General features: G+C 36.0%; 1 protein-coding gene across 6 annotated transcripts in view; it reads right to left on the reverse strand.

Annotated features, from left to right (window-relative positions):
* Nucleotides 1–27462, reverse strand: part of tenm3 (teneurin transmembrane protein 3) — a 580699-nt gene that overhangs the window by 504424 nt on the left and 48813 nt on the right. For all 6 annotated transcript variants that reach the window (XM_031895448.1, XM_031895444.1, XM_031895443.1 and 3 more), the window contains exon 3: nucleotides 1828–1892. The gene's annotated coding sequence lies outside the window, so the exon portion shown is untranslated. The remainder of the gene's footprint in view (nucleotides 1–1827; nucleotides 1893–27462) is intronic.

The following is a 27462-nucleotide window of genomic DNA, read 5'->3' on the forward strand; positions in this document are numbered from 1 at the left end:
CCCTAATGGTAAAGAAGGTCTATATAAAACACTGCCTTTAGATGTAGGGGTATTTTGCCTTCAGTTATATGTGGGTGGAGCTTTAAAGTTCTAGCAACCAGAAATTTCTATGTCTGGTCATATGAAAAGGTTTATGCCTATAACTAAACAGTTAAAAAATTCATTGCCTAGATAATCCTGTAGTACCATTTGTTCCAATTCAGATGGATAGGTTTATCTGCCTTTGGGGTATTTTTCGGTGTCACTATTTAGCTACTGTCCTAGTGGGAAAACAGCAGCACTTACTCTTACCAATAGCAACAGCTTGCCATATATATCATACAAGTCACTGAGCTGAGCTAAATGAATGATGTCTACATTTAGGTTTGCTTAAATATATGTTACATTTACAAAGCCACTTAAATTAATTGCAGTACTAGATTACTCTAAATACCCCTATGCTCTGTTGTGTGTCGTGGGGTGTGACATCTTTTGCTGCACAGTTTATTATATTTGCTCGTCTTTGACTGTCTGGTCCATCCTTCCAACTATTAGAGTTCACGGGATGTGAAACTCTAATATGAAATCTTTTATTTTTTTTATTTTTTTTTTTTGTAGTGCAGCTACAATATTTCATTAATACTTACAGTACATCAAATAAAAAAAAAATCAAAAACAAACAAAATTGTCTTTAAGCAAATTTTTATTTCAACCTTTTTTTGAAACCATTAAATAAAAATCTTTATGATTTAGTTAATTGTGAAGCGTATCCTCTGTCTCTGCTTTATTGGCACATCAATCCTTCCAATTTCATTTTAAAATGCACACTTTTGTCTTAATGAACTCTCTTTAACAATTCTTCTTTATGTTTGGTGGCATGATTTATACATTGGTTTTATACGGTGTCACACTCCAGATATATCTCTGATTCTAATTTGGGCTTTGGGGGATTGCACAAAATATCTGCCTGTCACTTTCTTCATTACGTTATTAAACTTCATATGAAAACGTGCAAATTTTTATTTATACGGCTGCAAAAGCCAACCATGTAAGCTTCAAAGAATCGGTGGTGAACAATTAGATAAGGGCGCCACGGCAGATAATGCTACATGCTAGAAAATAAAGAGGAATCCTAGTTTCAAGGCTGTTTTCAGCCTTCAGTATTGCTAGAATAAAGGATGTTCTTTATTTAAAAGTAAGATTTATCTGTTTATTTAAAGGAGAATTTACATTCAGTTAATGTTTTCTTTGTACGTGGTTTGTAAAAAATATTAAGTTATACTGTGGCTATTCATCTAGGAAAAAAGGGAATTGTCATGCAGGTTTCAAATGTGAAGCTGAAATACAGTTTTCAAAAGTGATAATGGTAATACACTTTCTTGATATTTAGAAGCAATATACAGTATTTTACACATATACTATTTTTATTTCTTATAGTTAAAGGGTAAATAATATGTTCATATTTGCCTTGTAAAAGGCAATTCTTTCTGGATGACACTGATTTGTAAAGAGTAGTCATGAGCAACTACTGAAGCTGACTAGCTTGCTGGTGTGCCTTGTAAGACTAAGCACCATGTCTTGCAGCTTCTCTCTCCCTTTCCATTGGAAAGCTACCAAGTTAAATATTACACAAGAGTTCTGTTTGCTTACATACAGCTTATGATAAATATTGTAACTGAAACTGTGTATTAAATGGAAGTATATATGACTTCCACACATTTATGTTTTTCTAACTAAATTTAGACTGTCTAATCTGCACCCTTCTAGCTGGAGCTCCAAGCACTCTTGAATAACCCTGACCATTCCTGGATGCTGACCAACATGAAGCTTGATGGTGTGGTTTCTTACCTTTGATACTGGTTATTTGTTCTGGAAGCTTTATACAGCAGTGGAAGGGAAATCACGTCTTGATTCTGGAAACAAGAATGATAAAGAAATAAAATGCATTTTTTTAAAAAAAATACTGCAATATTACTGTCAATCAGAGTAATGCTACAGCAGGTAATGATGCCTCTCATTATTCTGGCACAGAGATCCCAGATCACAAGTACAGAGGGAGTAGACTTCATTGGTATATGTAAATACCACAATGCAAACGTAGATCATCGATTTAAATTGCAAAGCAGCATGTGTCAGATACTAAAACAAAATGTCTTCTATCTGTATCAGGCAATATTTCCATATGACAACCTAGCCAGTACCCCCAATCAATCTAGTCCTGTAAGTCCCACCTTGTGTATTATAAAAGGCTGTAAAACATTTAGAATGCAGCTTTTGAACTACAATTCCCAAATTCCTAACAATAGCCAAATAAAGTGAATAGTTGCTTTCCCAAAGTGGGGTTCAGTCTTCTTACACTACCCCCTATCACTATTCCTGCCTGTGACAGTAGGCAACAATCTGCACCTACTAAATGTCTTACCTATTTATTGTAAATGCCATCCAGCATTAAAGCCAATTCTATCTAAATGTGAATACGAATACTAATAACATTTTCCTTCTATTTAGCCTATACCCCATGCACTGGTCAGCTAGGATTATGTAGGGAACACAATGAAAGGTAGGTAGTATACTGCGATTGGAAGAAACCAATCATGTATACAGACAGAAGTGTGTCATACTATTAAGAATAAGCTGAAATGCTATAAAAAAAATTAATTAATAAATGAGCCACCAATTTACAAAATTTAAAAATATAAAAGCCTCAATTTCTCCATAAATGTTATTGTTCCCGATTCCCAACAAAATGTGTGTGTGTCCTACTTCCAAAATGAATTCTACATCAAGACCTTGCTCCAGCTAGTCTTCTGATATAAGATTGGAAAGTGAAAGAGTTGGTAATCCAGTTGCTTTAAATGTATTTATACTAGATATACCATGACCTGGATGAATGAAAATCTTCATAGACATAAAGAGTTGTTACATTTCAGTTGCATTGAAATATTAAAAATCTAGTTTTGCACACCAATGTATAGATATTTTTGTTTACATTTTCAGTTTCTATGATTCACAATGTGTTGAACATTACAGTAAAAGAAACTCTAGAAATAATCTCAACAGGACAAATAAATCTAAAATTCCCCCAAACTGTACTGAAATAGAATGACATATTCCTGTACATAATTTGGGAATTCACTGAAATGGCAGCAGTGGCAAAACCCTTTTCAAAAGAAGAGATGACAACACCCAAGGGTATTTTCAAGCAGTGTTTCTATAAATAGGCACTTTTCAATTCAAACAACATAGGACAATATACGAAAAAAAAAAATTGACACCACAAGAGGCTGGTCCACTGACAGACCAGTCAGAAACCTGTTTCAGCAGAGACTCAGGGCAACTTAATCTGGGAAAAGTTATGATTATTTTACACACAGTTTTTAGGAGTTTTGCTCCCATAAAACTGTACAAGCGCATTCCCAACTTCCTTGTCCTCACTTCTTGGACAGAAACTAACTCCCAGCTCCATCACTTTACCAGAATTTTCATCCTGAGTGAACACAACGTCTGTTTTTTTCACATCTGTTGTGTCTCATAGAATATTCTGGGAGACATATACCTAATCCTCTATAATTTTGCCAGTCACAATATACAGGTGGTGCCAATATGCAAGTGGTAAGTGAAAAGCGAGTATCATTGTTATATTATTATATGTTATATTGGTGCAAATGTATATATTACTATATTATGATACAAAAAGCTTATACGTTAATGATACTGTATGTTGGCTTGTGGCGGAAAAACAAAAGTTTTTTTGTTTTTTTTAAAAAAGTGGATCTTTTTCAAGGCATCAAACCTCTCAAAGAACTCGAAAATGAATGTAAAGGCTACTTGTTTTAATACAAAAAAATATGTATATGCCCTGGAGTAGCTGTGGCAATTCATTCCGCATTTGCGTCAAAGTAATCCACATTTGAAAGAATGAGTTTATGCCTTTATGAGCATTTCCTGTGCCTGCCAAGAATATGTGCTATGAATTCATTTAATCATTGTCTTGCTAAAGAAAAAACCAAAAAAAACCAAACAGATTTGTGGTAATTCCCATTATCAGATAATGAGCAGAATCCAAAATAATAAAGATTTAACAGTTTCCAGGTACCAAGTATATATAGCATTTTAATAATACAACAAATATCCTTTTAGTAGTGGATTTATATAATCACTTGCGCATTTTAATGATTTTCTAGCCATCGGGAAATGAAATAGTTTGACATGACATCAAGTTCTGAATGCCATTTGTCCTCCAGACAAGCATGTTGGCAATACTTGATGACACCTGTTAGTGGATCACCCAGAAATGTCTTTATTGACAGAGTACATATATACTGAAATGCCAGATGTTTATTCAACAAGGGTTCCGTTTTATACAGCTGCCATTTTATATACATCAAATTTTATATCTGTGTCATAACTCCGGTTTTTCCCTGCCCTACCTCTGCCGCAGCTCCTCTGAAGTGCAATATAAGGATGGAAGTGGTTTCAAGTTGTGAGCTAAAATGTTCTACCACCTTGGATGATAAGCACTGACTAACCATCAATGAAAAAGAATTAATCATAAGAAAAGTTAATCATAAAGGTACAGTATGAATTAAAGGGACTTCCAGTTATTTTAGTTGCTTAGAGCAGTGATCCCCAACCCCATGGATGTTGCTCTCAGTGCCCCCAAAGCAGGTAGTTATTTTTGAATTCCTGACTTGGTGGCAAGTTTTGGTTGAATAAAAACAAGATTTAATACCAAATAAAGCCTCCTGTAAGCTGATAGTGTGCATAGAGGCTGCCTTATAGCCAATCTTAGCCCTTATTTGGCACCTCCATGAACTTTTATGATGCTTGTGTTGCTCTCCAAATCTATTTACATTTGACTGTGGCTCACGAGTAAGGGAAGTTTCAGAGATGCATCAGGTTAACCCAGATCTACTAACTCCCCTGTATTTGTTGGGAATTGCCCAGATTTAATCCATTCTCCTCACCCCTGCTGTAACAGGCCTATCTCCTGCTGTCATTAATTTCCTCTGAAACCTAACTTACTCATTCCATTAAAATGAATAGAACTGTGAGCTCCCAGAACAACTATATGAAATGTATCTTTGCTTTACACTAACTTGGCTCACTCTTGGCTGAAATCATACCATGAAAATACTTCAAACCGGGAAAATATTTCTAGACATTTTCAGCCCAAAAAAAATATATTCTTTTGGAGTTGGTATGAAAGTAAAATATATCTAATACTATACAATATATTAGTGGCTACTATAAATGTTGGAACCCGATCAAAGACTTGCAACACTACGGTGCTTGAATTTGCTAACTCTGTTCATGCTAAAAGCCAAGCTGACAGAGTTTCATGGCATATTATATATATATATATATAAATAGAGAGAGAGAGAGAGAGAGAGAGAGAGAGGGTATCAGTGCAAATAATTAGAGGAATAAATCAGTAATGTACAGTCAGAGAGCTCTGGTTGTTTTAGTTTTTCCTCCCCAAACACCCCTCATATGGGCAACTTCAGAAAAATTAAGTGATGCATATGTTTGAAAGCATTTTCAGGTGATTTGTTGCCCCCAGTAGGTAGCACAGATTTTTTTGCAAGCAACAAATCTCCTAGTGCGCCGTAGCCATTAAGATATAAACCTCTATTTTTAATTTATTCCTCCTTGCTTAAAAGTTTGTATACTGGGTATCGTATGCTTACTTACCTGACTAAAACACTGGGATGGAGAACCTCCTTTTAGAACATACTACACTGGCTTAATTGGTCTATATATGTAGGTACCCCAGGAAAATATGAAAAGTTGGGGCAATGCTAGTGACAAGACTTGAAGGAAATTGGAAACCTGAATGTCTTAGATCAGGATTTAATACTATATTGTAGTTTTCACAACAAGGCACTTTATTATGCTTACCATAATTTTTTTACCTTATTTTTATTTTGCTTGCTCTTTTGTTTTCCCTTTTGTATTGTTTGTTGCATAATGCAAAAAAACATATTTAATAATCATGAGGCCAAATATAGAATATTCAGTACAGTTTTGGTGTCATTACATAAAAAACAGCATTATGGCACTAAAAAGGCAACGGAGTTAAAGTGAATTGTGTAACTCAGTTGTGAAAATAAGAGCGATGATATTGGGATTGTTCACATTGGAAAAAAGGCCCTTTATCATTTGTATGATCCCCTTGTTTAAGCTATAAGTATAACATACAATAAACGTTCTTGTGGTTGATTCACCAATAGATCTTCACAGCAGATATAAATGCATCCCATGATATTAGAAAAATGGAAGTTTCATCTTAAAGTAGGGGAATTTGTTATAGTAAAACGAACTGAGGCGTGGAATCCTCTCCCTCAAGCATTTGCACTGACAATACAACTGAGAGGGATGAATGCCTTTTTAGCAAGTGAGAAAATACAAGGTGCTCTTCAATCTAACATTGTGATTGTGATGTGCTGCTACTGATAACTCTGACCCACTTGTCATCACTCATCCTAAACTACATTCATGCATAACATACAGTATTCACGTCAAGTAAATGATAAATTCCTGTTTTTTGATCCACACCATTCCCTATTTTATGTAGGACCAGCACTAGCACCACCCAAACACAGCCTTTCAGTGACTAAATCACCTATAGAGGGCCTATAAAGTAGTTGGCTTAGTCGGTGGGTAAGTACCTGCACTACAGATTTTATCACAATGTTTGGGGGTTGGCTACTAAGCAAGCACCCTTTATGTCACTGTTAACTTCAGTGTGATGCTCTGAGGAATTGAGGAATACTGTAAAAGAAAGTTCAGAATTCCCCCCCCCCCCCCCCCCATGAGTATACTGGGGGAAAACACTTAATATACTCTGTTCGTCAACAATAATCTCTGGTGGGCACTTATTGGTGTGGTTTCAGACAGGCAGCTTCCGGAAAGGAGGATGATCAACATTTATTAGTACGTTGCCTAAACCTAAATGAGTTACTCCTAAATACTCCTAAATAGCCACCCATCTACTTTTAGCCCACTTTCCCACTTTATTAATCCTTCCCCATTTTCTTTGTGTCTATCATAATAAAATATTGTTTGATACCCTTTTTCCTCTAAAACTGACCCCTTCCTTTTAGTTTTTTTTTAACTCTCCCCATTTCCATTATCAACTGATATGGCACCCATTTCCCCAGATTACATTTCCATAGCAGATAACTCAGGCATTGCCTGAAGAATGTAATATACCCGAGAAAATTACCTATAAATTACACTATTAAGCATAATTCTTTGCTTTGTTGAGCATCAGAATAAAATGACGGATTTCAAACAGAAACAAGTGCGGAGAAAAAGCAGAGAATGAACAGTAAGTTAAATAGTTTTTCACAGCGTTGACAAAGCAATATAAAACACAAATTAACTGTCATGTTTAAACAATTATGCCTTCTATCAAACCTAAGCAAACCTTCCATTTACACATAAGTACGTGTACAGGTTACCTGTAAGCACTGCCAACACTGCTATAAAGTGTAAATCATTTAAACTATATATATTTATACAGCTCAGTTATGAAATCTGTTACCTGTAATGGGGCCTGGGCATAAGGGGTCTTTTTGTAATATGCCAAACCATGATTTAAGGCTACTAAAAACATTTGAACATTAAAATCTATTTTAGACTTATCAAAAGTCACATTAGGGATTTCATGTATTTGCCTATCACTTTTCTGACAGTCTGGAAGGTGTTTAAAGAATTAGTGGGTTTTTCAAAGCATTTAACCTTTTTTCAATATACCTTTTTGTCAGTGTTAAAAGCTAAAGCTCAGTTGGGCTTAGGTAAAAAAGGTGCAAGAACACTTTCAGAATTTCCAGATATAAATATTAATGTTTTTGTTTTACACAAACCTACCTGATTCCACAGACTGAAGGACACCATGATAACTCAAAGGAGCTATTTCCCAAGATCCCTTATGCTGAGAGTTGAATGCAACGTTCTCCCTCATTTTGTTCCATTGTAAAGTGATAGTTTATGGGACTTGGAGACTCTCTGCTTTCCATGGTGGCTGATGTACAGATTTTCTGGAAAGCAGAGGGACTTCATTCCCAGAATCCATCACTTCCCAATAGCACAAGATAAGGGTTGGGTTGCATTGCAGAGAGACTGTGGGAGGTGGGAACTGGCAAACACACAGACAGGCTTTTATGGTTTCCCGTCAGTCTGTGGAATCAGATATGTCTGTGTAAAAGTAATATTAATTTATATTTAGTTGTGGAAGTTCAGATAGTGTCTATGCACCCTTTCTTCATAAGCCCAGGGAATATTGTCCCTTCAAAGTCACAGAAACACATGGCGTCAATTTTAATGGAAGTGTGTGAGCAAATTTATGAATACATGCAGTGCTTTTCCACATGCATTTTTCCAAATCTGTTAATGTTCATTAATAAAATGAATCTTCCTCCCTTATGTGTTAAAATACTAAAAAAACAAAAGCATGCACGGCTGTATTTATACTAGGGCTTCCTATTTTTACCTTCCCTCTATCTCACATGTGTCTACTGGTGACACAAGAAGAAGCAAAGAAGAGCAAAAGGAGGTGAACATAGAAAGATTAGATAAGGGCTTTGTCAAGGGTGAACTGTCTTGGAAACATGGGCATCTTATTAGACCCACTGGAAATATCATGTACCATGGTGAACAAAATGCCCCTAAAATACTTGCTGAAGGGGACATATTTCACAGCTGTCAGAATGTGGTGCTTGTTGCTCAACATGTAAGAACTGTAATATTAAAACTTTTTCATTCCAGCAATTTCCAGCACTGAAAAGGGTTAAATGTTCACTGGGAATTCCTTGGATTTCAATTCATACTATAAATGTCTGGTCATTCGTAACAAGCACCACTGAGATATGGTTCGGTGTCTACAATAGAGTAATACAAATTCAGTTTGCTTGGGTATTGCCAACGGCAATTTAATTTTCTTGGAATAACATCAAAAGAAAGATAAGCTGTATAAAGCAAGAGAGTTGTTTCATCCTAAGCTGAACAAACACATTTTAAACTTTTTTGGTGAAAAAACTGATATGTTCTTTAAAGTACAAAATTGTGTATATTTAATTCATGTGCAGTTATTATGTTGTATGTTATTTTCCTGAGAAGCAAGAAAATGGTCCTTTACAACTTTTCTGACTAAATATGAATACTTTATATTTATATGTGTTTCCTTTATTTATATTTATTTTCTGTGAGTTAAGGATTGGTCTCCTATTAGTTCAATAAGAAGGTGAGGTAATAGCACTAAATCATAAAGTCTTACAACGTATAATGGTGTCCCATGAATTATCCTTTTAATGATACCGCTTAAGCTGTGTAATATAATTGCTTACTCTACTGGTAGTTTCTTTAATTCCAATGAGCTTTTTATGATATCTGTATTTGCTTTATTTATCTATAAATGCTAAAGTTTAATTGTTCTAAACACGCTGGCAATCCCTAGTCTTAGCTAAAACATTTACATCATAAGAGGTACAGAGCAAGGGACTTCAATAGTGGTTTTCCCCACCTGGATCCCGATTACACGCTTCTAATTTACTACAAAATGTGGTGAGCACAACGAATGGACTAGAAAAACGCAGGACTAGGTTTGCAGAGGAAGTAAATGAGCTCTATGTTTTGAACATTGAGTCCTCCAACACACCATTTTACTTTCCAGTTTAAGGAGTATCATCAATTATACAAAAAGCTTACAGGAAAGGCGACTCAAAAAAACAACACAGGGTGTTACAAGCACTTACTAACCTAGTCTATATCTATGGTATTGTATACATGTAATTAGGTATTACTAACCCCCACACGCCCTTGATTATTTTGCCTGTAACAGCAGTCAGTGAAACCAGTGATTCATTGGTCTCTATTATTAAGTATTCAGGTTCTAATAATGAAGAGTGTGTGCAATAACCCACTTTTCCCAGTTACTAAGGGCAATAGCACACAAGGAGATTATTCGGCATGTCTAATTGCCTGCAAATGCAGGACATATGCGTTGCTTCATTTTTCTTAAGTCGCCTCACAAGGAAGCTTTGTGCAGCCAAATGTATGGTTTCCCACTGGCAATTTACATTATTGCTGGTGGGAAAGCATTTGCAGGAGATTATTCTCCCAAAGTAGTGGAGATTTATCACAGCAGACTTATCTCCTCATGTGTCATTGCCCCAAGAGTGATGGCGCATCGGAATATGTGTCGCTCACGGTTAAATCTGTGCTTAAATCTCCAAAACATGCTTTCCCATCGGCAATAAAGCAAAAATTGGCGGTTAATTTCCAAAGTCACCCAAAGTTGCATTGTGAGGAAACCTTGGCCAACTTAGAAAAAAAAAAAAGATGCATATATGTTTTACCACAGACAATTTCCATTATTGCCAGTGGGAAAGCATTTTCAAGAGATCTGTCACAAGAGGTAGCGCAGATTTAACAGTGGGCAACAAATCTTCCCATGTGCAGTCACCCTAAAAGACAGATGTTGGTCTACAGAATACAAAACAAAAGAATGGTAATGCAGTAAAGAAGCGTTGTTCATCACAATGGCTTTAATTTGTTCAGAATAATCTGAATTAGAACTATACCACACACAGCAAATGACTTTGCACAGAAAATGGTATGTAACAATCAACTGCCATTTGTTGATGTTTGTATGATTCCAGGAGAACTGAAACTATTAAATCTACACATAGAGGTAAAGTCAGTCAGTACATTCAAAAACTTAAGATCAACCAAATTATCAGGCCACAGGTGACTAGTTATAGGCATGTCTGTATGTTTGTTTCACACCTTTTCTATTCTAATTCTAAAGACAAACAGATTCTTCTTCATGATGATCATGTCAATGCATAGTTTTTTTACTTGTCAGTCGTCAACCTTTCCTGTGCTAATCCACCAATCGTTTTCTTTGTATTCATGGAGCAGCTTAAATTTCCAATCATTTTCAATCAAATGTTATAACTACCTATGTAGAATAAATTTGCTTTCCTGGCAAACATAATACTTCTTATCTATTGCTGTGTTTATATGAACTTTGCTAACATGACTGTATTGTTTGCCATTCCTACATTGCAGAAGGGCCTTTTATTAATTGATGCAAGAGAAAATGATTGAACCTGAAGGGTACTCATTTATTACATTATTATAACATAGTGCATTAAATAGGTACTTAACTACTGGAACTTTTTATGAATGTTAAACTCAAAACTAAAGGGGGTGGGGTCAATAAATATCTAAAAGAACCCCCAAAAATATACATATATACTGATAGAGATTATATATATATATATATATATATATATATACACACACATTTAATATAAAAATATGTGTGTGTGAGGCTGTTATATACAGAATAAAGAACGAGAATTAGAATTTGGATTGAGATTGATTGTGTATATATAGCTGTAATTTAATAATAAAACAATATATATATATATATATATACACACACATGGGAGATGAGATAGAACATTCTGTCTTCTAGTTACACATGTATTACTGTGTAAATCCTATAGGGTTTAGTTTATTGGCATATCAATGAAAGGCAAAAGATATAGTTCTGTAAACCTGTGTCTGCTGCGATTTTCTAAGCATGGGATTTATCTATTCATCAGTCTGGAATTGCCCTCCCTTGGGTGAGACTCCAAAAGCTGTTTCTTTTATTGTGTTTTCATTCAGTATGTCATCCAGGCAGTGCCATATTCTTTAAAAACAAAACAGTGATACAATACAAGTTTGATAAAGCAAAATACATGTGTTAGAGACCAAAATACATGTATTTGCATACTATTAAGAGAATAAGCTGTAGAAAGGTGATAGAGGTATATATACATATGTGTGTATATATTTACTATTATAGGCACATATATGGTTTTATCTGATACTACAAAATTAATTCATGGATAGTTTATTCTATACTGTAATTAATAAACCTTAATACTTGAGGACTCTATCTGTGCATTTAACATCACTACATACATCTCCACATCTAGAGAGCAAACTGTTTGGAATAGGGGCCTAAATCCCTTTCCTACTATAGGACTGATTAATTAACAATAGCAATTATAAAGCACATTTTTTAAACTGTACATTTGTAAATGTTTGATCAATTTTGTCCCGAAATTTTTTTTCATGCATATTTTTCTAGTACCATTGTGAATGTTTTTACATTTTTCCTCAGGGATTTTATGTTTTACAGTGTTATCCTGCTCTAAGGCAGCATAAGCCATGATAACCTATGGCAAAATTGTCACAAGCTTTCCATCATTTATACAAAATATCAGTCATCAACATTTTTTTTTCATGAAAGAATACATTTTCATATAATGGCCATCTGTGAGACAGTCTGGCTCAGAACAGGGAACATTTTGGTGTGATTTTGTTTTTGAAAAATTGTCATACTGTAGGAACATTTATGGAGAAATCAGAAAATGCTGTTTCAAAAAGTTATTATTTACACTACTTGCTTTTCTTTCTGCTAGTGCCCTGCACACAAAGGGGCTCATTTACAAAACTCCTCTAAAGCCACAATTAGCCTAATGCTTGCATCTGTTTAGCGGTTAGTGCATACTATGCAGACTGTGATATGGTGGGAATTTGTGTACCGATTACGCCTTGAACTGGCACTTTAACAATTCTTCTTCCCATAGTGCTTTTTGGAAAGCTCAGCCAATGCTGAACTATTGCTCACACTACTCAGTCACCTGGCCTCTTTGCATATAGACAATAAACACTTGGTAAGAAAACAGAAGTGCTATGATAGTTTTTTATTAAAATATTGGGTGTGTGTAAAGATTACATCAGTCTGTGCAGTCTTCCTGGTAAATGCCGATGGTTTGTCTTGGGCCTACTCAGGGTGTGCACAAAAGTTTGTCATCATATAGTTGGGTTTTGCTTTGTGAATCAACCTACAATGTATGACTTATCTATGTATATGTGAGAATGTATACATATACTTATATGTGATATTCGGGCAGATAATTAGTATATGTGGCTGTTTCTGTTATGTTCTAACAGCACAAATGCAGCTTAAATCTAGTGAATAGTGTTTTGGTTCAGTTTTGTCACGGGATCTATAAGAGGATTATGTTCTCCTTCTATTATGAAGCACATTACAAGTCTTTCCTATGACCATTAACAGAGTGAAAGCTATCTCTAAGGAAACAGAATGGGTTAAGTGTGTGCTTGACAGAAGCAGAGCTTAAATATTTGCTAATAGGAAGGGTATTTATGGAGATGATATCAATACAAAGGCCATGTTCTCTCAGTGACTTAAAACCGGCATCTGTAGTCTATGATCTTGAAGGCTGAAGATCCTGTTCAGCACGGACAGAGTTATTTCCAGTGATGTGTACTATAGCGTGTAAGCGGATTCAGCATCTGCAAACAGTCCTTGTTTCCGAAAGACAATCCCGGGCTAGACTTTCTAAATAGGAGGGTGGTCAACAAATGATTCCGCTGCCCTCAGCAGGTCAACCCTCGAGAGCTTCAAGGCTGTCTGCATGTAGCTATTCATCAAACACACATTGTGCTCGCACCAAACTCTGATTCAAAGCTAAATTGTTCATTTGCTGCATCATATACAGGCTTTTAGCCAAATAGCAGATCAATGAGTAACTCGTAATGAAACAAGAAAACATGCTCATTGAAATGCACATATTTAATAGATTTTGTTTAATGGAACAAGGCAGAATTCATTACTATAATGGGGGGGGAAATATGATAATTTGTAAATACCCATTTGTCTGTAACTAGAAAAAAACATCTGATTTTAAGTAAAAGATCCTTTCTGCAAGTGGTCATTTCATGTTTTTCAGCAGATTAAAATAATTCCTAAAATAAAATAATCTATTGGTAGGAACGAATCTAGCATTTGTTTGCAATTGATTTTAAAGGTCTGTATTTTGAAATGTGCTAAAGCTTCACAACATATGTTGCTGCTTATTGTAATAACAAAATGACTTTCCCTACAAATGGACAGAAGGATCTTTTTAAAGCATTGATCATTAAAATTATCAAGTTATAAGGGCAGCAGGCATTCTTTACCATCATGGAAAGAGACAAAGTCAAAGTAATTGAGGGAAGTGTCAAACAAAGGGGAAAAAACATGATGATTGCTGCAGTGTCCAACTTGAGGTCCTCCAGCTGTTGTTGGAAATGGAAGCTCTAAGTATCATTTAACATCTAAGGCACTTGAACTGATGCTGAATGATTTCATGCTGCTGTTAAACTTCATCTCATTATGGTAGGCGTGTGATACTGGGAGGGAGTATTAAAGAGAACCTCATTGGTTTTCCATTGGTTTTATTAGGCTTTGCAGCCAGGACATCATTGCTGCACTTATTAAATAGTCTTGGGGATGACACAGGGGGAATTATAATGTCCGTATCCTATTCATGATAATGCTCTGTGAGACTACAATTGTTATTTTTTTTTATTACTTATCATTCAGTTCAGGCCCTCTTCTATTCATTTTGCAGTTGCTCAATCAATCCATTGCCTGGTTGGTAGGGTTATTTAAACCCTAGCAGCAAGATAGCTGCTGAATTTCCAAACTGGGAGCTGCAGAACCAAAAGCTAAATAATTAAAGACCCCCAAATTAAAAAAAAAATGAAGACCAATTGCAAATTGTCCCAGAATATAACTCTCTACATCATAAGGTTATTTTAAAGGTGAAGAACCCCTTTAAGTACAGTGATTCGTTGAACTGCAGTCTGGTAGCATGTGCAATGTGCGCCGATGGGTGCAATTTTGTTTCCATAAGTAAGAATAGTGCACATGCCTGAAGTTATTAAATTAACACTGATGAGTTTATAAAATAGCAAATGTCACAACACTGTGTGTATATATATATATATATATATATATATATACACACACACACACACACACAAAATGCACTGCTTTGCATAGGAGACATGGATAAGTCTACAGATATTGTATTACTTCAGTTGCTGGTAGATGATATATTGCTTAACCTGCTTGCAGATGTGGATGGGGGGTATGTTGGTATGCTCAAAGAAAGCCCCTTAAGATAGCTGAAGCTACTGGCAGGGAACTTGACTGCAACTTAAATACATTCAAATAGACTATGAATTATGAATATAAACCCCTCCATATGTAATAAAAGGCCAGATTTGCCCAGGTGCAGTAACCCATAGCAACCAATAAGACCGGTAAATGCTACCTGCTGTTTAATTGCTATGAGTAATTAGATCTGTAAGAAACTTTGCAGTTTTTGTTATATAACTCCCATATTTTCTAGACAGATAGACTTTTTCTGTATTCACTTAATTTTCCCTAGTGGTGAAGCTTCTCTAATTAGGGATGCCACCTGGCTGGTATTTTACAGGAAGGGCTGGTTAAAATGGCACTTGGAGCCAAGGTTATTAATAGAAAGTAAGTAAATCATATACAGAAAGCTGGTGTTTATTAACTTTTATTATTTCTATTCTTTTGGTGTATCCTACCTTATTGCCATAGCTGCAATTCTTTCTCCTGCCCACTAAACATGCTGCATTGACTATAGACAACATGTTTTAAATACTTAGGGGCACATTTACTAATCCACGAACGTCCGAAAATCATCCGAATGCGTTTTTTTCGTAATGATTGGTATTTTGTGATTTTTTCGGAAATTGACGCGACTTTTTCGTAGCCATTACGACTTGCTCGTAAATTGTCGCGAGTTTTTTGTAGCCATTACGACTTGCTCGTAAATTGTCGAGACTTTTTTGTAGCCATTACGACTTGCTCGTAAAATTGTCGCGACTTTTTCGTAGCCGTCACGCCAAGTACGAAAGTTTCGGATTCATTCAAGCTTGAGTATCGTGACTTTCCTTGGGCCAGGTTGGAGCTGCAGAGTGCCATTGAGCCCTATGGGAGACTTTCCTTGGGCCAGGTTGGAGCTGCAGAGTGCCATTGAGCCCTATGGGAGACTTTCCTTGGGCCAGGTTGGAGCTGCAGAGTGCCATTGAGTCCTATGGGAGGCTTCCAAAATCAGGCAAAGTCGCAAAGGTTTGCCCACCATTTACGAGCGCTCAAAACAAAAAAGTTGCAACAATTTACGAGCAAGTCGTAATGGCTACGAAAAAGTCGCGACAATTTACCAGCAAATCGTAATGGCTACGAAAAAGTCGCGACAATTTACCAGGAAGTCGTAATGGCTAAGAAAAAGTCGCAACAATTTACCAGCAAGTCGTAATGGCTACGAAAAAGTCGCGACAATTTACCAGCAAGTCGTAATGGCTACGAAAAAGTTGCGTCAATTTACGAAAAAAATCGCAAAATGTTAGTTTCCAATCCGATTTTTTCCCATTCGGGATTCGGATTCGTGGATTAGTAAATCAGCCCCTTAGTGTTATATTATAACATCTTTGATCCACAATTTATTTGTATGACTTAAAACCTGGATTCTTTTGAATCAGTATAAGAAGAGTTATGGACAATGGATTTGGCGAGTAAAGAAATCAGACACATCTATAGTTCCAAATGACTGGACTATAGGCACTGGCTTATCCTCACAGTCACTAAATTGATTTGTTCATATAAAGGAACTAGTGTGTTGTATTAAATGAAAAAGCATCACAAGCAGTGATTCAATGAAATCACCAGTAACATGAGCAGAAATGTAATCATTAGAATGTTTAATCAATACATTCACTATGATACCATCCTCAGGGGATATTGCTACAAAAGCTTGCTGGGATATTCCACAACTGTTATTTATTTTGTATTACAATGAAGGTTTCCCAAATTCATTAACCTTTTCAAGTTAGGATGGCAGCAGCATTACCCACATTTGTATTAAATGTACAGAATATGGATTGTTGATAGACTCTTCATTCTATATGTAGGAATGCAACAAAATCACTATTTTAGGATCCAGCCAAACCCCAAATACTTTGCGAAAGATTTGACTGAACAGAATCCAAATTTGTATATGTAAATTAGGATAAAGAAGGGTTAAAGACAACCACATGCTTCGCGTGTACTAAAAAAAATTTAACTTTTGTGTTTCATGTGATAAAACTCTGCATCTTGCCTGAATACCAAGTTGAATCCTGGATTTGGTGCTCCGAAATGGCTAGTTCAGCTGACCAAAACCCATTTGGTACTAAAGGAAGTTTCATCAGACTGCTTGGAAAAACAGCTGGCAAGAAGGGTGAGCTGCTCATCTGCAAATCATATATTTTCCCCCATTTTAGTTCAACATGGATGCTGCAAATCACACACACAACTGGATAACTGCAAATGGCCAACTTCATTTATTTAGTCTACCTCCTAATGAACTTATACTAGCTTCTTGGCAGAAAAATAACATCTGGGAATACTCAAAATAACTACAATTCAGTGCAAAATGGCTTTATAGTTATTATAGAAAGTAACTGTACATGTCTGAGTTTCCTATAATAACTATAATCAAGGTGGTTGCACCTAGGATTCTGGCAAAAACATTTTTTTAGATAAATGTTCCAGATAACAAAGGGTTATATGTTGACTGGATGAGCCTGAAGGAATATGTATACTTACAACTTTCTTACAGAATTGTGGCTACTACAAGAGAATAACAATGCTAGATATACTATTTTGGTATATCTATGTAAAGGCTACAAGCAAAGTTAAGGGATTAATCATGGACCAGCTGCTTTTAACTTGAATGCTCCCAATTATGTCAGGTTATCTTAGCTATCTGGCCACCAACACTGCATGTTTCATTTAGAAAATGTAGACTGACATGAGGCCTCTGGGTGGAAAGAAGAACTGTGGGAAAAAGAGTTTGAAAACTGGTGAAATAAGACAATGCAACATGTAAAAGTCAATGCAATGTAAGAATCAGATTATCTGGGAAGAGGACCACCCAGAATTTACACCTGAATGGCAGTGAATAATAAGTTAACCGCTATTAGGGCTTTAACTGTGTTCAGAGTCAGTTTTCTTCTGCCCTGTTCTACAAAATAAGGGATAACAGACATAGCAAATAGAAGGCAGTTTATATTAGTCATTGCACCTAGGCTGGGGTTAAACTCTGGTCTTAACGTAAAAGCTGGGCACAGATCTGAGACATCTGTATAGTTAGATATTTGGCTGGTTTTTCAGCCACATTCACTGGATAAGCCAATCTGAGAGGGTCCATACATGGACTTAAGCTGGCTATACACCTTGGGGCCCAAGGGTTGAACAATCGGATTGACAGGATGCAGACCATCTGGACAGGTTTAAACATTTCATCGGAGCAATGATCGGAACATCTGGCCACTTTTCGCTCAGATATCAGTCGGGCAGGCCAATCTGAGGTCCCCATACAGGGGTCAATAAACTGCTAAATCTGGCTGTCAGCAGCTTTTATAGGCATCTCTAGTCTGATGAAGCCAATTTGTCAGTTTAAATCTTAAAGTTAGATTTAGGGTAATTAGAAGAGCAACGAGCAAACCAAACTACTCTTCTGGGTGGTCAGTGTGGTTAATCCTTCCTTCATCCTACAGCGGGGGCCCAACTGAGAAAGAGAGTTCCATGTAAAACCAGCAAGGTCATAGCTACTGTATCAAAGAGTGGTCTTAAAAACAGCATTACATGCTACATATGATATGACAAGTGTTTTTAAAAGATTCTGCTTTAAGATGGTATATGAGATTATTTTTGATACAGTACAAAAAAGCTTTCCCGAAAAAAACAAACAAATTTTGACTTTCAGAAATCATGCAGAAAGATACCAAATACTCAGATTTGTCTGGCCTCCTAAATGGAACAAAATGCCTCAAGCTCAAAGTGCTCAAAAGACCAAAGAAATTATTTACCTTTTATGTAATCAAAAATAAATTGTGAACCACTAGACTAGCCATTTGTCATACACACGAGTAAATAAAAGCACGGCATGCTTAGTAGATGACATGGAGTTGTTAGTTTGCAGTAGATCACACGCAGGAGTTCCAAACCACTGTTCTACATTCTATAAACCTCAGCTGAGACTCAATACTGTTGTGGTTCAGCAGCAATGCTCCAAGTCATTATGAGATTTATTTCAAATCAGTTTTCTCTCCACAGAAAGCAGGAAGCAGAATCAGCAGATTTACTCTCCTAGAATTTTGATCAAGGCACAGGAAGGTAAGGAGAAAGAAATGAAGAAACGAGCTTACATCTTTATCCAAACCAAAACCTAAATGTATGTGTTTTTCTAGGCGGAGAATGTAAAAAGCTTAGCCTGGGTGTACATGAGCTTGCTTAAATATACAGGGAAATTTTTACAGAGGACGTGAAAGCTCTATGAATTCATTCTAGACATGAATAATAAGTTGTTTGCAGATAAGATGGTTAAACAACAGATAAAAGTGCACAAAGGGTTATCAAACTTTTGCGAGAGGCTGGCACTAGTGTTAAACTTACAAAAGATAATGGCATTTTTTGGTTTAACCATGCTGCATTCCACATCAACGCAGAACATGCAGTTTAACATAAGACCCTTCTCTATTAATGAGGGACACAATGCCAAATTAATAACACTTTCATGTAGATCTAAAGGGGTGCTACTGAACATCTTCCACGGTTTTGGCATTTTCTTACAATCATTTGCTGGGTTAACCTGTGCAGGACTGTACAAAAATTTTGACTGCCCTCTTCTGAAGGATAGGTAATGTTGTATTTTTTTAAATACATTTATGTAATGTGCTGGGGAAATGTGTGCAATATATGATGCAAGCCATACCTACCTGCACCTACCTGGTTTTAATTAAATCAGAAGATAAGCACCATTTTGGTTATATGCATGTATGTGTGTGTATATAATATATATATATATATATATATACACACACACACACACACACACACACACACACACATATATATTTCGCATTTATTATTTTTTACTTTTGACAACCTGGCATTACAACCTTGCCACACCAGACTCTTGACCATAGCAACATATAGACATTGCCATGGCGACGCCCACCTTACAGACGCGTTTTTCCTTGGAGTAGTAAGCAGTTGTGCTCTCCTTTGAACAGCAGTCCTTGCCCTGCAACTCCTGCCTCTCACTGACACTTTGTAACAAATCTATGATGATGTAGCCGATATTTCTTTCACGAGTTGGGCCCTGTTTTGTTACATTTAACTGCCGGTATCAACATACAATGTTGCGCTTTCCTGAGACACAATTGCTTCAGAATCTCCTGTATATAGTTGTTATATGCCATATTTTCTGTGTATATATTCCCTTTTATTTTAATTTTTTTGCAAATTCTTTTGTTTATTCCCCTCTTTGGTGTTTTTCCCTAATGATTGACATGTGTTGATAACGTCATTCCCCACTTTTCCCGCCACTGAATGTTTATTAGACACTGGTTTTGCTGTGTGAGTCACTGGTTTTGCTGTGTGAGGCTAGTGATATAGCCGAAACGTTAGTCTTCTCAATAAACACCATATTAATTCTATAAGTCCTGTGAGTGCGGATCTCCTGATGTGTGTGTGTATTATATATATATATATATATATATATATATATATATATATATATATATATATATATATATATATATATATATATATATATATATATATATATTATATATAAAATCTTGGAGAAAGGTACCGCTCACGCAGGACTTATAGTTCAATTTAGAAGTTTTATTGTAGAGGCATGACAACTGACGTTTCAGCTGTGACACCAGCCTTTGTCAACTTTGAGTGGTACCTTTCTCCAAGAATTCGTATACATCTCTTTGGGACTGCACCCAGGCATACTAATTTGTTCTATACATGAGTGCCAGCTTCTGTTGTGTATTATATATATATATATATATATATATATATATATATATATATATATATATATATATATATATATATACTTATTAGTATAACAACTACTAACGAGGACACTGTTGGACATTGGAAATATGTCATTTACTAAATCGCTTTGGGATTTGCGCCTAAGATGAATGTAACCTCTTGATGATTTCCCACAAGCCATAAGTTTAGCTTCTCTATAGCAGCCCAGAACACACTGAGCATGTGCAGTGTCACTGACATGCATAGATGGCCTAACAGGATCAGAAGATGATGAACTGCTGTGTACAACTTTGAAGGCATGGGTCCTGTAAAACCTCTGGGCTTGTATGTCAAGTTCAGTATATAAAATACTGCAGTTTTTTTCTAGGCTGTAGTTTTCCTTTAACTTATTTAGAGGGGTGTTTATACTGTTCTTGTTATTACTGTTTCCAAGAATCAATTATGTCACATCATATAAAATGTTTAGAGCTATCTCATTGGCCACACATTTGGAGCCACTGATGGAAACTATAACAACTAAGTCAGACATTTCAATGAATTCCTCACCAACCACTGGAAAAAAATAATATAAAAACTGCTTCATGTATTTCCAAAATCATAATAGAATATATGACTCTGCTGAAAAAAGGGTCACGGTCTTGAAAAAAAAAAAAAAAGTACTGAGTTACAGCCGAGAAGAATAGCATTAGTGAATCTATTCCCCGGCTGAGGGAAATAAGTGCTGGCATGCAGGTAAGTGACTGACATACAGATCAATACTAAACTACACAAGGAATGTGATTAATACATGTGTAAATGTTTAAACAAGGGTCAGCTCTCAGAACTACATATACCTGGAAATGTCATAGGAAAGCAGGAGCTTAATTTTATAACAGAGAGAAAAAAAAAAACCCGGAATCACAGCAAGACACTGAAAAAGAAATATTTGTGTTTCAGGTATAGGTTCATATTTAGAATATCTTCCATATGGTACCAGAGCTATAAAAATCTTGGTCAATTTATTAGTATTTTTCTTTACTGGTATACCAAGTTACACATTATTCAGAGCAGTGTTCAAAGATGTTTAAATTAAACCCCAAGGGGCCATTTATATATACTGTATACATATAAAAAGTCATATTTTGATGGAATGCCATAACATTCACTTCATTACAATTTTACCAGGCACTTTGGCAAACTATGTAAAGCTGTGCCAAATATATTTTATGAAGTGACTCCACCTGAGACTATGTAACATCCCTTCAATTCAATGCACAATATATATGCTCTGGCCCCCCTACCCAGAACACTTGAGTCAACAGGACATTTTTCCTAACAGAGAAAAAGTTGATAGGACAAAAAGCAAGGACAAGCAATAGCAGTATGGGGTTATGGCACACTTAAGAGGTTATTATCCAAGCAAAGACAACTTCATTTGAGTCGTGAATCATCTACATATGTCAGTCTCAAAGCAGGTGCTTATTTTTAAACATCTGGTTAGGAGTTAAGTTTTGGTTGCATAAAAACCCAGTGTAATTGCCAAACAGAGGCTTCTTTAGGCTTCCAACATAGGGGCTATCAAATAACCAATTATAGCTCTTACTGGCACCTCCAGGAACTTTTTTCATGCTTGTGTTGCTCTCCAAAACTTTATGCCTTTCTGTCCTAGGGCATTTTTCTTGGCAAAGCATGCCAACGTAACGCGGAACACAATTAGGACAAATCTCTACAACACTTTTTACATACAAAAAATGTATAGAGAATATTGTGGTGAACAGAAAGATAGCTGCACTTGCAAATCCTTGAACATATGTATAAGTACCAAGTTCATCAGCAACATGGAGAAACAGGAAAGAACCAAAGACAATGTCTGGCATTTCTGTGACCAGTATTATTTATAAAGATCCTTATTACTCTTACAAAACAACTCTTAACTGATGGATGAGATTTTAGATATTGCTTATAGCAGATTGTGGGGCATGGGTGACGTATCTGAAGGCTAATTAGGGAAAGATATGAGGGGAATGCTTATTTGTTTTCTTAGAATACTCCAAGAAGATCAGCCTGTAGGTCAGTTGTAGGGTGATATTCAGGGTGAACACATATTAACTGTGTAAATATTCCTTTATGTAATTATAACTAATGCCTAATATATTTGTCACCTCATTATGAGATGGGCCTTGACCAAATTTAGGACCTAAAAGTGGAGACTAAAACCACTGATTTAGAGCATTTTATCGCAATAGTCACTAACATGAAATTAAAACTGGTGTTTACAGCTTTAAAGGAATAGTTCAGTGTAAATCAGTGACTTGCTGGGGGGCCAAATGGGACATAATTGTTCAATTAGTTTGCATTTTAATCTGCTTACTCACAAACTAACTGAACAGTTATGTCCCATGTGGCAAACCCAAAAGTCACGGACTAACTAAGAGGTTGGAGAGCTGAAAGCAAGTAGTGCTCTGGCTATTGTGTTAGGCATCTTGCTCACTCCAGATAACATTTTTGTCTACCTAACTATATTGAAAACATTTTTTATTTTGCACAGTTTTATATTTAAATTGAACTGTTCCTTTAAAGCATTGGTCACTGGTTGATTTAACAGCCTTTCCGAGCATACCATTACACAAACAGCATTGCTGGGTTCTTGAGAGATCAGGGGAACAGAATCACAACACAACACTGTCTTCTTATCTTCTTCTCTGTTGTTCTTCAAAGCCACAAAGGCTTAAAAAGAACTATACTGCCCTTAGGGCAATGGCAATTGATGTGCTAGCCCAGGGCAACAAATCTCCTAAAAATGACTTACAATTTAGTAACCTTTAGATTGCCGCATGTAAAACAAATCTCCTTGTGTGCCATTTTCCTTAGAATAAATCACAGCAGCACCAACACTTCAAAATACACCACAATGTCCAAATCATTATTGGTCCCCTATGCTATCCCCAAAGTACATCCCACCACCTAGAAAAACTCCATTCCATTATACACAATGCCCTGTTAAAAAGTCTCTATATCTAAATTGCCCAAATTTATCAGAATATAGCAACACCTGTAATGTATGCAACAATAAAGGAAGAAAAGGCAAGAAAGGCACTCATGAAAGTGTTGGTATGTGTGGATTAAATAAATCAGTGCAAATATAACTTGTAAAATGTAACTTGCATGAATATAAGAATATTTTAAAAAGCTTAATTTTGGGAACTTCATAAAAAATTAGTATTGCATAAAAAACAGAATATAACATATGGAATAATCACCTATGTTATTAGCCATGGGGATTAAACAAAGTCTACCTGACTGGCATTACAATGATTAACATCTCAGGCACTTCTCTCCCTTTAACAATTAAATGGGGAAAAAAGGGTATTTTTCTTTTAAATTGCTTCAGCTGAAAAGCTAAATTACTTTTAAAGGAGAATGCAAGTCAAAATTTAAAAAGCATACTGCCCAATAGTCCTCCTATTGTTTAGTAAAAACGCCACACTTTTGGCTCACCTAATCAAATATTTACTCAGTCACACTTACTAGAACAGGCAGCCATCTCTAAAAAGGTATTCTCCCTTCCTTTCCCTCCTTGCTTCATACTGCACATGTGTTTCATTCCCTCCCCCCACTACCCTCTGCCAGATCCGCTTCTGATTGGCTGGTGGGCATGTGTAGCTCAGAACAGGAGACAGGATCAAGTTACACACATGCATGTTACACACATGCTCAGAGAATAGGAAGGCTGCCGCTGGCACCTACAGGAAGGGGAGAGAGATTTCAGTGATGTCACTGTAGTCTTCACACTGCTGTAGGCTGCCAGCACCATATCTCAGAGAAGCAAGCAGGGATCTGGGAATTTAGATATGCAGTAAGTACTTAAAAAGAATGCCTTTAGACTTACTTTTCATTTATATTAGCCTTTCATTGTCCTTCAAAATTTAATTGAGCTTAAAAAGTTTGTTTTGCGCCAATGTATCAGTTGCACCTATAAATAAGGGAGCTTTCCCATGTGAGTGAAATCCTGCACTGTGGAAAAAACGTGGAAAATTTCAACTCTTGTTACACCTGAACTACAACAGTAAATTAGGCTCTATACTGTATTTATTGTAAATAAAATTGTGTCATAGCTGTGTATGGTAAAATGTAAGCTATTCTTTTAAACTGCCATTTCAATGTAGAATTCTAATACCTTCTACTTGCAACTCTGTGCTTCTCCTTCTATGCTTGGATAATGGAGTCTCCCAATAGAAAGGGGCCATCAATGGGTCATGGCCTCCCTCAGCACAAGGAAATGCAATTACCATGTACGTACCCTTCTAGTCTAGTATGTGAACTGAGCTGCCACCATGAGGAGTGCAGCAAATACAATTAGTTAACCTCTTTCACATTGTTTTGCACAGAACTGGACTGGAAAGGAAAAAAACAATGGTGCTTCAGTCAACATAATATGTAGGTTACACAGTATATACAGCATTGCTGTGCCAGAGCGACAGACTGAAATGCACCAAAAATGCAGACCCTGAGGCAAAAATGTCATAGATTTTTCATAATGTCTTTTCTTTAAATATACAAAAACTCTGTCTTATTAATTAGCATAGTGCAACATATTGATGACACAATTAAGATGCAATTTTGCTTTTTTTTTGTTTTGCCATCACTTGCCTCTGTGCACAAGACAGTTGTCAATTACAAGTGCAAACCCTTTGGGCAATGATCAAAACAGTGGATCAATAAATAAATAGTAGACAGGGTGTCTACTATTGTATGTATGTATAACTTTATTTATAAAGCGCCACAAGGGTACGCAGCGCTGTACAGTCTTACAGAATACAAAATTACACACAGGGAGGATGAGTGATATAATAAATAAATATATATATATACATATATGTATTTATTGTAAGTGCCATGTGGTATGAGACACAGTAGGAAGGAGGTCCCTGCCCCGTAGAGCTTACAATCTGAGTGGTTGGGTAGTGACCATTTAATGCTACCTGCTGGTTGGTGCTACAGGTGAATAAACCTATAGCAAACCATGTACATTATCCTTTAACCATTAACCATTTCTCAAAGGTTTTTAAGTTATTTGCTAATAAACACATTTGCTTATTTGTTCTTTGCATTTTTAGAGACAATGCAGCAGAAGTCAGTTCTCCTGCTCAGCTGGCTTTGGCTACATTGTTTCAGGAGTCAGAACCAGGAGTACGGTGCTTGTAAACAGCCAGACAGCTGCTGCTTTTAATAGCAATGCATTTAGAAATAATGAAAAAATGTTGCATTACTTTGTATTGGTAAGTTGCTTAGAATTTATTTTTATTCATTATGTATATTTAGGTAGTGTTTACCTTAAATGCATTACTTATTTAAATATTTTAGCTTGTTATAGCTATATTGCAGGTCATTTAAACAGAGGGATGTCTGTTAAATATGCACTTCTAACTGTATTAAATCTTTTGTTTTTCTATCTTTATGTGTGTTAAAATGGTGGATTAAGCATCTGTAGTTAAGTTCATTGTCTAAAGCATTATATCTTGTAAAAGTGCCTTTCCATTCATCTTTTTGAATGAAAGTCAATGATTTAATAGTTTGCTGGAGTATAATTTTACTACTAAAGACAAAGAATACATAAAGAAGTTAGTAATTCTGAATTTCCTTTGTAGGACATGCATAGGAAGGAACTCAATTTTTTACTGTAGACCGCAACTACATGCAGGATTTATATATGATATATATAGGCCAATGTTTCGGTCTCCTTCTAAACGTAGCAAAAATATTGCCACTCCTGAACACTTAAAATTGGTCCCCCCTCTGTTAGCATGTAATCTAGACATTCCGGGGCAATCAGTGTTTAAAAATGAATTTTCTCAGTAATTACGACATCACCAGGACAAGAAAAAACATTTTATTCATCAATTGCAGTGTTCAAGAAGACACCGGGTACCTTATTGATGGGCTGTGTTTTATAGCTTCCTATGCCAACATTCATTAAAATTAATTTTAGTTAAATGTGAAAAGCCTAAAGATGCACATTTTCTTCTTGAGAAGATTATACCAACCATTTCCTTGTACAGACATATGTGAGAAACAACCCATGTACAAAAGTCTAATTGCATTTAACCTTTAAAGGTTTTTGACTTCTTGCTTCTACTAACCAAGCGCTGATAATGGGCTTATTTCTGCAATGAATTGATATTAAAATAAGACTGAGCACAAATCTCCAAATATGCTTGGCACAAAGCACTGAAACTACTCTGAACAGGGAAGAGGTTATGATTTAGAACAGGCGACCAATTATGGTGTTTATCTTGTATTGTTAGGAATGGACATTGACATGCTGGAAAGCATCACAAACACAAAAAGTGCCTCACAGATCTATGGTGAAATGTTCTTCAACAACAAAAAAAACCTGCCTAATTGGATGAGAACGCTTCCACAGGTATTGTTATAAAAAGAAGATTTCATAACGAGACATTAATCAATGTGGCAGAACAATAACATTGTACATTATGAGCTGCAGCACTTTCAAAGCTACACTAAGTTATTCAGGTGTACGCCTGGCATAGATTATACAGACATGCATTGCTCATCACTGTAGATGAAAAAACACATAGCTAACTGTCAGCCAATCTGCGCTTCTTTATTGATTCAAGTGGATGTGATTATCAGCAAAAGATTCTGGTATGCCATAGTACTGCTTAGATGAAGAAAAAAAAAAAAAAAGAATC

Source organism: Xenopus tropicalis, chromosome 1 (assembly GCF_000004195.4).
Source record: "Xenopus tropicalis strain Nigerian chromosome 1, UCB_Xtro_10.0, whole genome shotgun sequence".
Taxonomy (NCBI): domain Eukaryota; kingdom Metazoa; phylum Chordata; class Amphibia; order Anura; family Pipidae; genus Xenopus; species Xenopus tropicalis.